This window comes from Phalacrocorax carbo, chromosome 5, assembly GCF_963921805.1.
Source record: "Phalacrocorax carbo chromosome 5, bPhaCar2.1, whole genome shotgun sequence".
NCBI classification, from domain to species: domain Eukaryota; kingdom Metazoa; phylum Chordata; class Aves; order Suliformes; family Phalacrocoracidae; genus Phalacrocorax; species Phalacrocorax carbo.
The window spans coordinates 68171763-68183998 of NC_087517.1; positions in this window are offsets into that span (position 1 = coordinate 68171763).

Below are 12236 nucleotides of genomic sequence, written 5' to 3' on the forward strand. Positions count from 1 at the left end.
TGAAGGCTGATTGAGGGTCAAAACGTGATGAACTTTATGCGTCTAGGATGAAGAGACATCTGCTCAAAAGCAGAATAACTTCAGAGTATCTACAGAACATTGCAGAGAAAACTTTGGATACGTCAATTGTTGCAGAAAAAGGAAAATAGTACAGGAACTTTAAAGACTTTTTACTTCCTCTGGGGTATCTTTGGGATCTCCCACAGATTTAGGCATAGGCACTACATGAATGGGATTCAATATTACTTTTGAGAAGAGATCTTTAAGCCTTTCCCCCTTTTCTCTGAAGTCAGAAGTGGAAGAATTAGACAGGCTGTCAATACTCTGGTGGAAGTAAGGTCCCAAGCAGACCTAGAGATGTTAATGCTAACTCCTTTGGTTTCTGATTTCTGCCGTAGTTCCTGCGTGTCATCCCCGAAGTGACAGCAAAGAGAAAGCCTTTATTTCCCCTGTGGCAGAGGGCCAGCGGAACAGTCCACTCCTTTCTCTTGCTTCAGGGAGAGATGAGTATGTCAGGCAAATGAGGGAAGGCAGAAGTGAAGACATAGTACACTGCGATATGCGGTTATTTGAGCACAGGCTTGTTCTATAAAGAGCCTTATCAGCACAGCACACGTTAAAAAACCTGCCTAAGAAGGAGAGGTTACTCCACCATATGTCAAGGACTGCTCTGCTTCCCAGCTGCTTCTGCAATCCAAGAGGCAGAAAGGTGACAATATTTCTCCCTGGGCTGTGAATGAGCGCAGAATTGAGATTCCACAGCTCCCGCTGCGTGTGCCCACTGACAGGATGTCATACGACGGGATGAGCATTCACGGAGGCTCTCCCCAGATAATAATATAGTATAATAGTCCCCAGCGAACCAGGAGGATCCAAATGCAGATAGTTGAAGACTTTTCAGATGATCAGCTTCCGGAGGGGTTCCTCTTCTAAAACTGCTCTGCTAAAGGAGGTCAACAGGCTGGAGAGATCACTGCTACCGTAATTCATAGTTGCATGTGTTATTGCTGGTTCTTTTCAATGAACACAGCCAGACAACTAATTTCAAATATCTCTCACCATTCTGTTATCTAATGCTTTCTTAACTATTGCTATCAGTCGATGCATTCCTGAGAGCAATACTTAGCCTGGAATTGACTTAAAGCTCTCACGGTCAAATGATATCTTCTGATTAAGTCTACTCTCAAGTTTACAAAAGTCTCATTAGCTTCAGATGGCCTAAATGCTTTTTTTCCTCACTGTAAGTCATTATTTCATGCTTTGGAAATACTTGATCCACCCCATCTTTTCTATGTGATACGAAATCCTTTGTAATTCTGGTATAGAAGGAGCCTTATTGATTTTCTGGGAATATATTTGGTACGGTGGCTCTCCAGCACCTTATTTACACCAAATTAACAAGAGTTTGAAAATGTAGGCACATAATCTAAACATTTAATTTAATTAAAATATTTCAGTACCCCAGGCAATTGTAATCTGTCCTCTTTATGAAGATCTGGCCTCCTGAGATCCTCATTTTTTCTTAATTTTGTTGTGGACTTAACACAGAAATGCGCAGTGTTGCTGGATTATTATGGATGGTGACATCTTCTTTAAAATAATCTTCCACCATGATTATTTTTTGAGCAAACCTGCATCCCACAGCAGAAATTAATAATTGCAAATTTCTTTGCCAGTAGGTTATATTTTCATTTCTAGCTTGACCTAGGGAGTAATGCCCCTGGGCTTTGTTTATGCAATGTGTTGGTGAAAACCATGAAGAAAGCATCTAGCTTTTTCAGAAAAGAGTAATTCTAGATCACCAGCTTCTCAGTCAAAAGTGGTGTCCATAGAGCATTTACCTGTACTCCTTTCTTGTCAGTGGCTAAATAATGTTGCCTTTATCACAAGTTCCAACTCCACTGGAAATATTTTTCCCTTAATAGACACAGAATGAGCCAGTAGAAGATATGCTAGAAGAAGAAGGACACAGATTTGCTACCAAAGATATGCTTTAGTCTCACAAGAGTGCATACCTAGAGCTGTGGTCCTGTTCAAACAGATCCAAAGCCCTGGAGAAACAGAATTTACCAGATGATCCTATTTAGTCTGATACAGTGACAGTTCCCACAAAATCGGTCCTAAAGAGCACAGTAGGAAGCTGGGACGTGCAAGGACTTCAGTAATGAGACCGATACAGGCACATTAAACGAAAGCTGGCCCTGAAGCAATTTCACTCAGTTATATCTGGGACGAATTTGTTCCATAAAGGTCTAACTTCCTTTCACTGGAGGTGCAAAAGTGTTTTCTTTGTTAACAAGGACACTGAGCCAGGGGCTCCCAGGTGGTGATTTTTTGGAAGTCAGAAGGAAGAAGGGGCAGGGAGTGAAAGGGGTTTAGCTATGTCTGTCGGTTTGGTGAGGCACTGAATCCCCTCCTCCTCTTGAAGTCAGACCTCCTGTATATCAGGCAATGTGATTATAATTCCACTTAAAGACAGACATTTTCTCCATGCCTCAAAAGCACCTCTGATAATAATCTTGATTTGTTGTAGAATTGATACCACAAAGTCTTTTAGTCGTGAAGATGATAATAAATTATGTCACTAATAGGATTTGGTAGGTTTATGGCCATCTAAGTGGTGTTTTAGCTAGAATCTGTTAGGCTTGACTGAGAACCAACAGGAGAATTGTTACAGCTTATGTGATGCTGAGGGTCAGACTACCCTATAGCTGTCCCTGACAGCCCACAAAGGTAAGATGCCTTTGAGATGTTCATCTAAGGCTGTACAGCATGTCAAATTTACACACTGCAGCTGTCTCAGGAGGATGATCCCACGCAACCGTGTACAGAGTCCATGGAACAAACGTATATGCAAGCAGTTGTGCTAACAAAGAGCTAGGTTTCCTCATAGCTGCTGTCGGCCCAATCTACTTGCTAGGCTTGCCTTTGTGCTTTCTTAGGGAAGGTTTGAAGGGTCTGAACTGCTGCAGGGCAAGAGACCTACATTCTCTATTTGCTAGGCTGAGGGTAAATCACTGTTGCATTCTGCTAAAAGTTGTGGAAGGTTTCTAGTCCAGCCATGGTTTGATGAAGCTGGCGCTGCTTTTTTTCTATGAGAAGCCTGCACTTGCCAATATATACGTAAGATCTGCAGATACTTGGCACAATGAGTCTCTTGGAGAACAGAGGTGGAGAAGTGCCTGGCTTCAGATTGCCCCTATACGGGTTAGTTCCAGGTTGCTCAGTCCTGTAAAGAATCATATGTGTCTGGGGAACTTCTTATATTCCACTGTAGAGAGTTGTAAGGGTTTTAGATCTGGGCTTCAAACACTTGGCCAAGGTCAGACAAAAGGACTCTGAGGTCTGTGCTGAACAGTTTACCATGTTGTGGCATAAAAGAGGTAAAAAGGGAGTTAAGGAAGCCAGCTGAGACTTACAGTTTTCTTGCTGCCTATTATTTCATGCTACACTCTGCTGCTTACCATTACTAGGAATTGCAGGTCACCAACAGAACTGGATAAACTGTTAGAGAGATAGAAATGATTAGTTAATGCAGGTGAACATTGTGTCAAAGTGTCACTTCACTCCACAAATGCTTATTCACCTACTGTCATCACTTCTGATCATGATGATATTGCAGGAAGGACTCTTACTGAAACGATGAAGCCCTTTATGAAAGAGTTCTGGACAAATGTAAATTCAAAAATGTACAAAGTTTCCTAATGGCACCATTTAAGGCTATTAAGAATATTTTGCACACAGCCGTTTCCTCAGCTTCTGGAAAGCAAAGTGACTCAGCTGAATCAATAGAAGGCTCCCGTTCACCCCAGCCCATTTCCTGGGCCTAAAACCATGGACAAATACCTGAGAAGAAATAAAATAAAATTCCTGTGCAACTCCTCAAAAATCTGTTTAGTAGATGGAGCTACTTTACCTGGATTTTAAAAAGTGTGATGCTAACTTCCCCCCCTCTTCACAAGACACCCAGACTCAATCCTTGACATAGGTGACAGTCACGTAGAAAGTTTATACAGTGGCTTTGCTCAAGAGGCAAGAAATGAAGATTATTAGTAACCGTTCTTCCACTTGGAGGTCAGAGGAAATAATTTTCTGCTGAAAGGAAGCCTATACCATAGCCATGGAGTAGCTGCACGATTTACCATGGATCAGGAAACTGAGTAACTTTCTCTGATGTTCCTTATTGCAGCTTCTTAACTAGTCACATTTGCTACCATGAAACACGGCTGTGGGACATTTGGGGTCAAGAACCGAAGGGCAAAGGTTACTGAAGCATCCTGCCAATGCAGCTAAAATTGACCTTTACTTGACAAAGCAGAAGTAACGTGGGATCTAAAAGAATGGTGTTCAAATAGCCAGTCCATCCAAAACATTGCATTTGGATTGATCCTAATCAGCCATAATTTCCTAGTTTAATGGCCAATTAAAAGGCCATTTGAAAGTAAGAGAAGCAGAACAAATCATCATGGAAAAAGCCTGGATGGTCTTTAGAGAGTAATTCAAGTTTACTTAGGTTTTACACATCTGACTAGTGAGAAAATGAGTAGGCAATGGACGTCTTACTCCAAAAGTAATTCAGATCCATTAAATAACTTGTTTTAGTATGAGATAAGATCTGAAGCATCCCTGAAAAGTGAAGTAAAACACCTGCATTAAAACAAGGGATTTATCTATCTAAACATCACAGCAAATATTAAACAGAATGTAAAATCCCCCCCCCCCATCTGGCTATTGTGTATGTTAAGTACCTTGACTTGATGTAAGAAGCAGAATTAAATTCAGTATTTCTTTTATGTGTTTTTACAACTGTGATCAGACATATAATGGTCAGAAGGATACTAATTTACCACCTTTAAACCCCAAATACTTTTATTTTAAATGCATCTTCAATTTTTTTCATTTTCCTGGAAAAAAGGTTCCTTAAATACTATAGGCCAAAGATGAGAGCCGAATTACCTCTGGTTCTTTCATGGCTGGAGGTACAAGGAAGATCCTTGCATGACAAGAGGCAGGGACACCTCAGTTCTTGAAGTGAACAAAGCAGACGAAAGTATTGAAGATGAAAAAGTGGAGCCATGGTGTCTCATATGGATCTGTCTCAAGTTCGTATACTCTTGAATATGTATCTATTGATTTAGACACTCATTTTGCAAAGGGAATTGTAAAGATAGGCTCCCCGCAACTAATTCCCCATTTAACCTGGTTCAGAATATTTCCAGAGTGGGGCAGGAGTCCCTCTCATAGCCTTATGTGGGGCACCAAGGTTTCATTCAGTAGTGAAGGCTCCCTGAGACCTGTATATTACTCTTTATCAGAGGTCTCTAGCAGATAAAGCCTGCAACAAAACAGCTACCGCTCTCTGTCACTGTAGCCTCACTCTGCAGAAGAACAGCTATTGCTGGGCCACGGACGTCCGTTTTGCCATTCTCTTGCCTAATAGGTCACACATTGCATTCAGTGTGATTTGGGTTCAGTTAGGCAGATGTGCCATTGATCGTATAATATCGTAGAAGGAACTAACCAATACTAATGAAATAAAGAGCAACCGAACTATAAATGGACCCTACACAAACCCTTCCTATTTATGGCTCCAGTGGCAATACCAGTATCTCATTCTCTAAAGGCAGCAATCCCCAAATTTACTTTTTCCTCCAACACATGCACAAATAGCAATGACAACTCTTTGCATCCTCACAGCAAATAGCAGTGATTGATATAAAAAATAATTGATTAATCATTCACCCCTCACAGTAACTGCCTGACTTACATTTCATTTAAAGCCACATTTTAACTCTCGATTTCCTGAGAAAGGTAGTGACAGACATATCAACTACAGCTTTTGCTGGTAATTTATAACCCTTGCTACCTAAGTTCCTTCTGCACTGTCATTAGGTAAGATTTTCCAGTTATGATGTCTAGTCACCACTTTGCCATGAAACAAATCTTAAGATTTGGTTAATGTGGTGGTTTGTCATGGGTAGTTTGTATTTCAGTCTGACTTCACCATATGGAACTGAATAATAATAATAATAATAATAACAACAACAACAATAATAATGATCATCAGTTAACGTTCAGAACAATATTGTTAATACTCTGTTAAGAAAAGGAGGTAAGGCCCAATTCTGCCTTCCATGGAATAAATTCATTTACTTCAGTGGGAACAGTCAGATATTTTGCAAAAATTCTTGATAGTATTATTATTAGAGTATCAATTAATATTTATAGTTTAGGCCTGTCAAGGTCTCATAAGAATGAAGGCTCCATTTTGCCTCATACTTTATGTGCACGCACAAATAAGCAACGATGTAATGTTTTCCTTCTGCTCCCTAGCTCAATGATGCTCGTACAATGAGGGGATTTTATAGCCTCCCAGCCTGTACATTCATTCATGGCGAGTTTTGTTCACGTTACAGATGTGAACATGCATGGCTACAGCTTTTCCTGTTTTAGATCAATGAGCCACACAGCAAAGAGCATCAAGTTGGCAGGTCCTCCGCATTCATCTGAATGAAATGAAAGGGAGCTCAGTTTTTGGCTCCACGTTTCTGTCACTGCATTGTCATTCAACAAAACGGACCAAAGAGAAAAGCGATCAATCATAAACTCGTGAAGCCTCAGTCTCCAGCTGTCATCAGCTTTGAGCTCCCTCCACTGATCTTATCTGTTGCAGAGTAATTGAAAGTAATTTGTTTTGGTTGAAAGTAATTTGTTTTGGAGAGTAATTAGATTATCTCTTGGGGGGCTTCCTACCTGGTGACCCAGTGTTTCTCCTTGGCTTGCTGCTCATTAACATCAATTACCATAGAGACACTCTTCAAAGGAAGGCTTGCACTGCCCAGGGTGGGGAACCTATTAAGAAATATGCTTCTCATTCCTGCTAGGAGATAATAAACCTTCTGATGTCAAACAATTATTTGTGGGTCAGACGCATATGGTTCCACTGGGGTTTAAGCCTTTCATTTGCCATCCAGTGTGAAATACTTAGCAATTAGGAAACGAGCTAGATCTTTCTATAACGGTGTATACTTATGTGAATGTAACAGGCTCAAGCAAACTGCTGTGTAACATTTGTGAGCATTTTCTAACACTGCCAAAGCAGTAAGGTAGGCAGGCTACTCTGGAAAAATACAAGGACATATATTCCACACCTGCAGAGGTACTGGGGTGGCAAACAAAATACATCTCTGTAGGGGAAAGTGCAGAGAGGCTCAAAAGTTCATGCTTTGACTCTTGGCCCCAGAATCAACTCTTTTTAACTGAGACAATTCACATGGTTATGTATATGACACAGCACTGATACGCATCGTAATAACACCAGTATCTATTTTTTCCTGTAATCATGTGAGCTCTAGATGAGTCATTGCCTGACTGTGACATTTACTGGTAGTGATTACATCATTACTACTATGCCATCCTAGAGAACATCACAAAATAAACAAGAACCATAATGATCCACTTTTTGAGCCACGTCGCTTTTTCAGACACAGCAAATCTGAACACGGAATTGCCCCAGCTCTGCATTAATTTACAAACATTCCGTCTAAAATTTTCCCATGTTACATCTGATCTTCGCACCACTCGAGCAGTAGAAAAAGGTTATAGAGGGAGTAGAAAATGGCCTTCAAAGGTAAGGGCTGGTTGTTGGGGCTTCCCTGCCTGTGTAGAGGCCCTAGTGCCACCGAAAGCCTTCCCGGCCAGCCCTGGGCCTGCAGGATGAGCTGGGCTTGACCACAGGGAAGCTGGGGGAAAAACATAGTGAAAACGTCCTCGTTCTGCAGCTGTTTCTGGCTACCTGCAGCTGTCCTGGTCCCTAGGGAGAGGCGTATAAGTTGGGGCAGCCCAAGAGTCACACTGAAAGGGAATCGTCACCAGTGCTTGTAGCTGTCAAAATCCACCCTGTTAGGGGGTACTGGCTCTCATGTTTTAAATGCCTGCTACAAGTCCTTTAAAACTCTTCTCTGACGAGCTGCTGAATGCTAACATCTGAAGTAAATAACTGCCAATTTTTTTTTTCATTTGCCTTGTTTGAGTAATTAGGTCATTATATCTGAAAGTGATTGTTTTATGTGTGCCAAGAGCGAATAATGAAGACCTTTGATGAATCCAGCAAGCAGCATGTAAATGTGGGGAAGGAATGCAGAGGCAAATGAATGACCTTTCTAAAACCGAATTTCTCCCTGCGCCACCAGTTTTATCCACACTGAAGTTGGTTAATGCGTTTACTTTTCCCTGCTGTGTATTCTGGTTGATTCCTCAATGCTTCCTTTTCCTAATAAAATACACATTGTCCAAACTGTTTGCAACGCTCTTTAAATAGGCTACTGTGGGCCTGTTTATGAGCCAGCCAGCGGCTGCTTGCATAGAGCATTTCCTCTTCCCATAGTTTTCAAGGAGTGCTTAGAACTTAAATGTTTTTTTAGACTGTGCTTATATAATTTTGATACTGATGCTGAGCTATGGATGGTCTTTAGCCACCTCCCCAGCCGCTAAAAATTAAGTTAAATAGAAGTAGACTAGTTTTAATACCTATGATGGCATTAGTTAAAAAATATAAGACAAGGACTGAACAAGCAATGGAAAATAAATAACCTTTTTTTTCTCAGGACTGATCCGCACAGGAAAGGGTGGACCGACTGCTTCCACTTAGCTGCTCCTGTGAGCAAGTACAGGACCTTACCCTACAGCCCCGTGAAACCAGATCGACCCCATGGCACTCACATTATAAATCAAACTGAATAAGCAAAGAAACTGGAAATACAATGAAAAGACTGGTGATGATTTTGTTTTGCAGGCCTTTCCTTCAAGCCCAGGGTGGGAGGAGAGCTGCCTGAGCCTGTGAGCATCTTTGGTGTGCACCGATGCCAGTGCAAGGGTGCTCGGCGGAAGGAGGGTGCCCTCACCCTGGCGATGCAGCTGGTGGCCTCGTAGTCCTGTCTCACGTCTGCTGGCTGCCAGTGGGAAATAAAATTCAGTCCTTCAGCAGCACGGCTGGTTGTGAGAGAGAGGATGGCACAGGAAAATGAAGGTATCCTGAAGACAGGAGAAAATGCGGCTGCCTTGGTCTGGAAGGCTTTGTGGTAGGGAAGAGGAGCAGGTGGCTGAATGCATTTTATCTGATGTGTATTTTGTAGCTGTACCTTCTGCTTGTGGGCGTACATATCTGCATACACTGCCTTCCACTAACCGGCTATGGTGAGTTAGAAGAAAATGAGTTCAAATCACTAGATCTTTTTTTCAGTGTGCAGTGTGTCAGTGGAAAACGGGTCTGTTTATGGCAGTGTTTTAGTTTAAGTCAGGATGAATGGTTCAAAAGAAAACTGATTTCCTTCCTTGCTGAGCTTCAGTTTGCTTTTTGGAGTAAGAGCATGTGGACCGAGTTCACTTTGGATTAAACTAAACCTGAGTATGTGCTCAGTGAAGTCCCCTGGCGTGCTGTTAACTGCTAATGGCCATTCAGCCCACGGGATCAGATTAGACCTGGCCTGCAGCAACCCCCTTGAACTGTATCCAGTGTGGATGCTAGTTCCTCGGCATCCAGGGACAATTTTGTGACAAGTCATCATATTCGTAACATCTTTTGTTTTCTTAAATAGGTATTTTTTTCCTGTGTGTGACAGACAGCAGGTCTAGTGATTCCAAATCTTGACATGGCATCTGATAAACTCTGCTGTGGATTTAATTTATTTACTCAGTGGAAAACATGGTAATGTTTTATTATGCATTTTAGATGCTTTGACTCTGTCCTTCATATCCCAAGTCACTGCCCTGCCAGCTTAGGCTAATGAAGTGAAGAGTGTGAACCAAACTGTGGTGAATTCTTGCACCTGAGCTTTTATATCAGTCTGCCTGCTCGTGGTGTGGGCTGATGTCTGTTTACAAGGTGATTTCTAGCTCTTTGTTCTCGGGTTTCTGAAGTGTAGGTCTAAGGAATTATGGAGGGGATTATCATTGACTTCTTATTTACTTGTGGGAAAGCTACCAAGGTAGCTGTGCAAAGCAGACTGCTACATAAAAAACCTAAATGTGGATCAAAAGAGATGAAGTCTGTGGCAAACCCGCTGAATTTCCTCTTGGGAAAATGCCAGTTTTCCCTGATAGAAAATTGCAAATTGTACAAAGTCATAATAGGGAAATGAGGCAGGTCACGTATGTCAGAAATCTTGTGGGCAGGTGCTCCTGTTTACAGCTGGCTTACAGTTTTGAGATTTTTCCTGGACTATAGAAGACAGAATCAGAGTTTAAAGAATGAACCTCCTATTTGGAACGGAATACAGCAAGTAGGAGCTTCAATAAATTCAGTTCAATAAAATTAATTCCTCAACCATGGGATCACAGGACAAGATACTTCCTTAATGGCTTTGTTAAACAATGTGACTCATGTGGGTTTTAAATCTCCTATCTACAGAAAACCTGTCTCCTGTCTTCATTCTCTGCCCCAGTAGTGTAAGAGAGGAAGAGATGGGTAAAGTAACAAACAGGTATCCATTCGTATTTTTTAATCCACTGAATGTGTTACAAATGTAATTGTCAAATCATTTTCTGTGAATATTATAGAGGAAAAATATTGTTCATTTGGATGGTTGATCAGGAACACTTTAGAAGCAAACTCTGAGTCATTTTTCAATCCATAGGTTACTCACTCGAGGCACAGAAATGCCAGTGTATGAATTAGGGAGCCACTTGCCCAGAAGGGTGGGAAATACCATGCATGTGCACATCCTAAATACAGAAAGTTCAATGGTTTTTCTCTTTAAAACAGGTACCAGTCACAATCTTAGATTCCTATTAGAAAGTGTCCACTGGTGACTGTTTGTATGGGCAATCAGCTGAACAGCTGACCAGAGGTTAATTAATTAATAAAAGGGGTCATGTCCTTCTGGGCAATTTACAAAGTCTTATTTGTCACTGTCATGGAACGGTCAACCATCCTCAGCTAAGAGGTGACTTCTTAAGCTCCAGAAAGCAAAGTAACCAAATTACAAAATACCAAACGCAGTTGTGAGGGATTTAGCAGCTCGTGTTTCCCCTTGTCCTGAGATTTGAGCATTGGCCTTCCAACATTTCCAGCATATGACCAAAGATTTTGCCTGCCGTATCCCTTGACAGCTTTGCTGAGTTTGCCTTTTCCCACTTCATGCTGCTGCACAATCCCATTCGATCCACCCTATGAACAGCAGGGCTGCGAGGGATCCTAGGGACATCAACGACTCCTAGTAGAAGAAAATAAAATGCCAGCACCCTCTTTATTTGGCTGACACAACGATCCTGTACTAGCTGGTTCATTAAAGGGATGTTGCAAGATAGTGATTACAGGGAAAGTTCAGCTGGTTTCCCTTTGAAATACATAAAGGTGGTGTTCAGGTGATGGTTTTGAATGCTAGGCCTTTTGATGTCTGCAGGCTTTACACTTACACATCTGGAAGCCTGCACACCTAGCTATAAACAGACATTGCAGCTATGTTTCGCAGCTGGCTTTACAAAAGGTCAGCAGGACGCACATCACTTACAAATGCCACTCTTCTTCTTCTTTAGCTTGCTTGAAATTGTATGTTGTTAACTTGTTACTTGCTTTGGTGATTGTTTTATTCATTTTCTTTTTACTCACCTTCAAAGAATAAGCAAACCGGCCCCGCAGACTTTGCCGTGTTGCCATAGGAATAGCCGGGGCTGGGGACCAGCATTTGTTCTCGGAAGCCGATTCAAGACCCATGAGGAGCGCATGAAGGCTTTGCTATGGTGCCAAGTGCCCCCACCCTGCTGTGAAAGAGCTGAGGATATCCTGCCAATCAAAGGAGACATGGTTGGGTCAGTTAGGACACAAATCTTATTAATTTCAGTCTCTCTAGCCTCGTATTTAATTACCTTTTACTTCTATATTCAACTTCAGTCTGTATAAGGAGTGACAAAATGTCATTATAATTTAAAAACTGCTTTATGGAAGCAATGTCTATGGAAAACTTCCTAATGTCACAGCTCAAAAGCTGCATGCATTTTCTGACCCAGAAACGGGAGTAACCGTCATTACTTTTTGAAAGACTTGCCAAAAAAAAAAGCCATTGCATTTGAGATACTGTTTGATTTAGAGAGTTGGCTGTGTCTTCCCAGGTAAGAGCTGTATTGGTCACGCTGCCTGGTGCCAGCTCATGAATAAGCAGGTTTGGTGCTTTAAGGTTGCTGTGTTAAGCACAAGAGTTTGTTACTTAGGACATAAGACCAAGGATTTTCCAAATTCA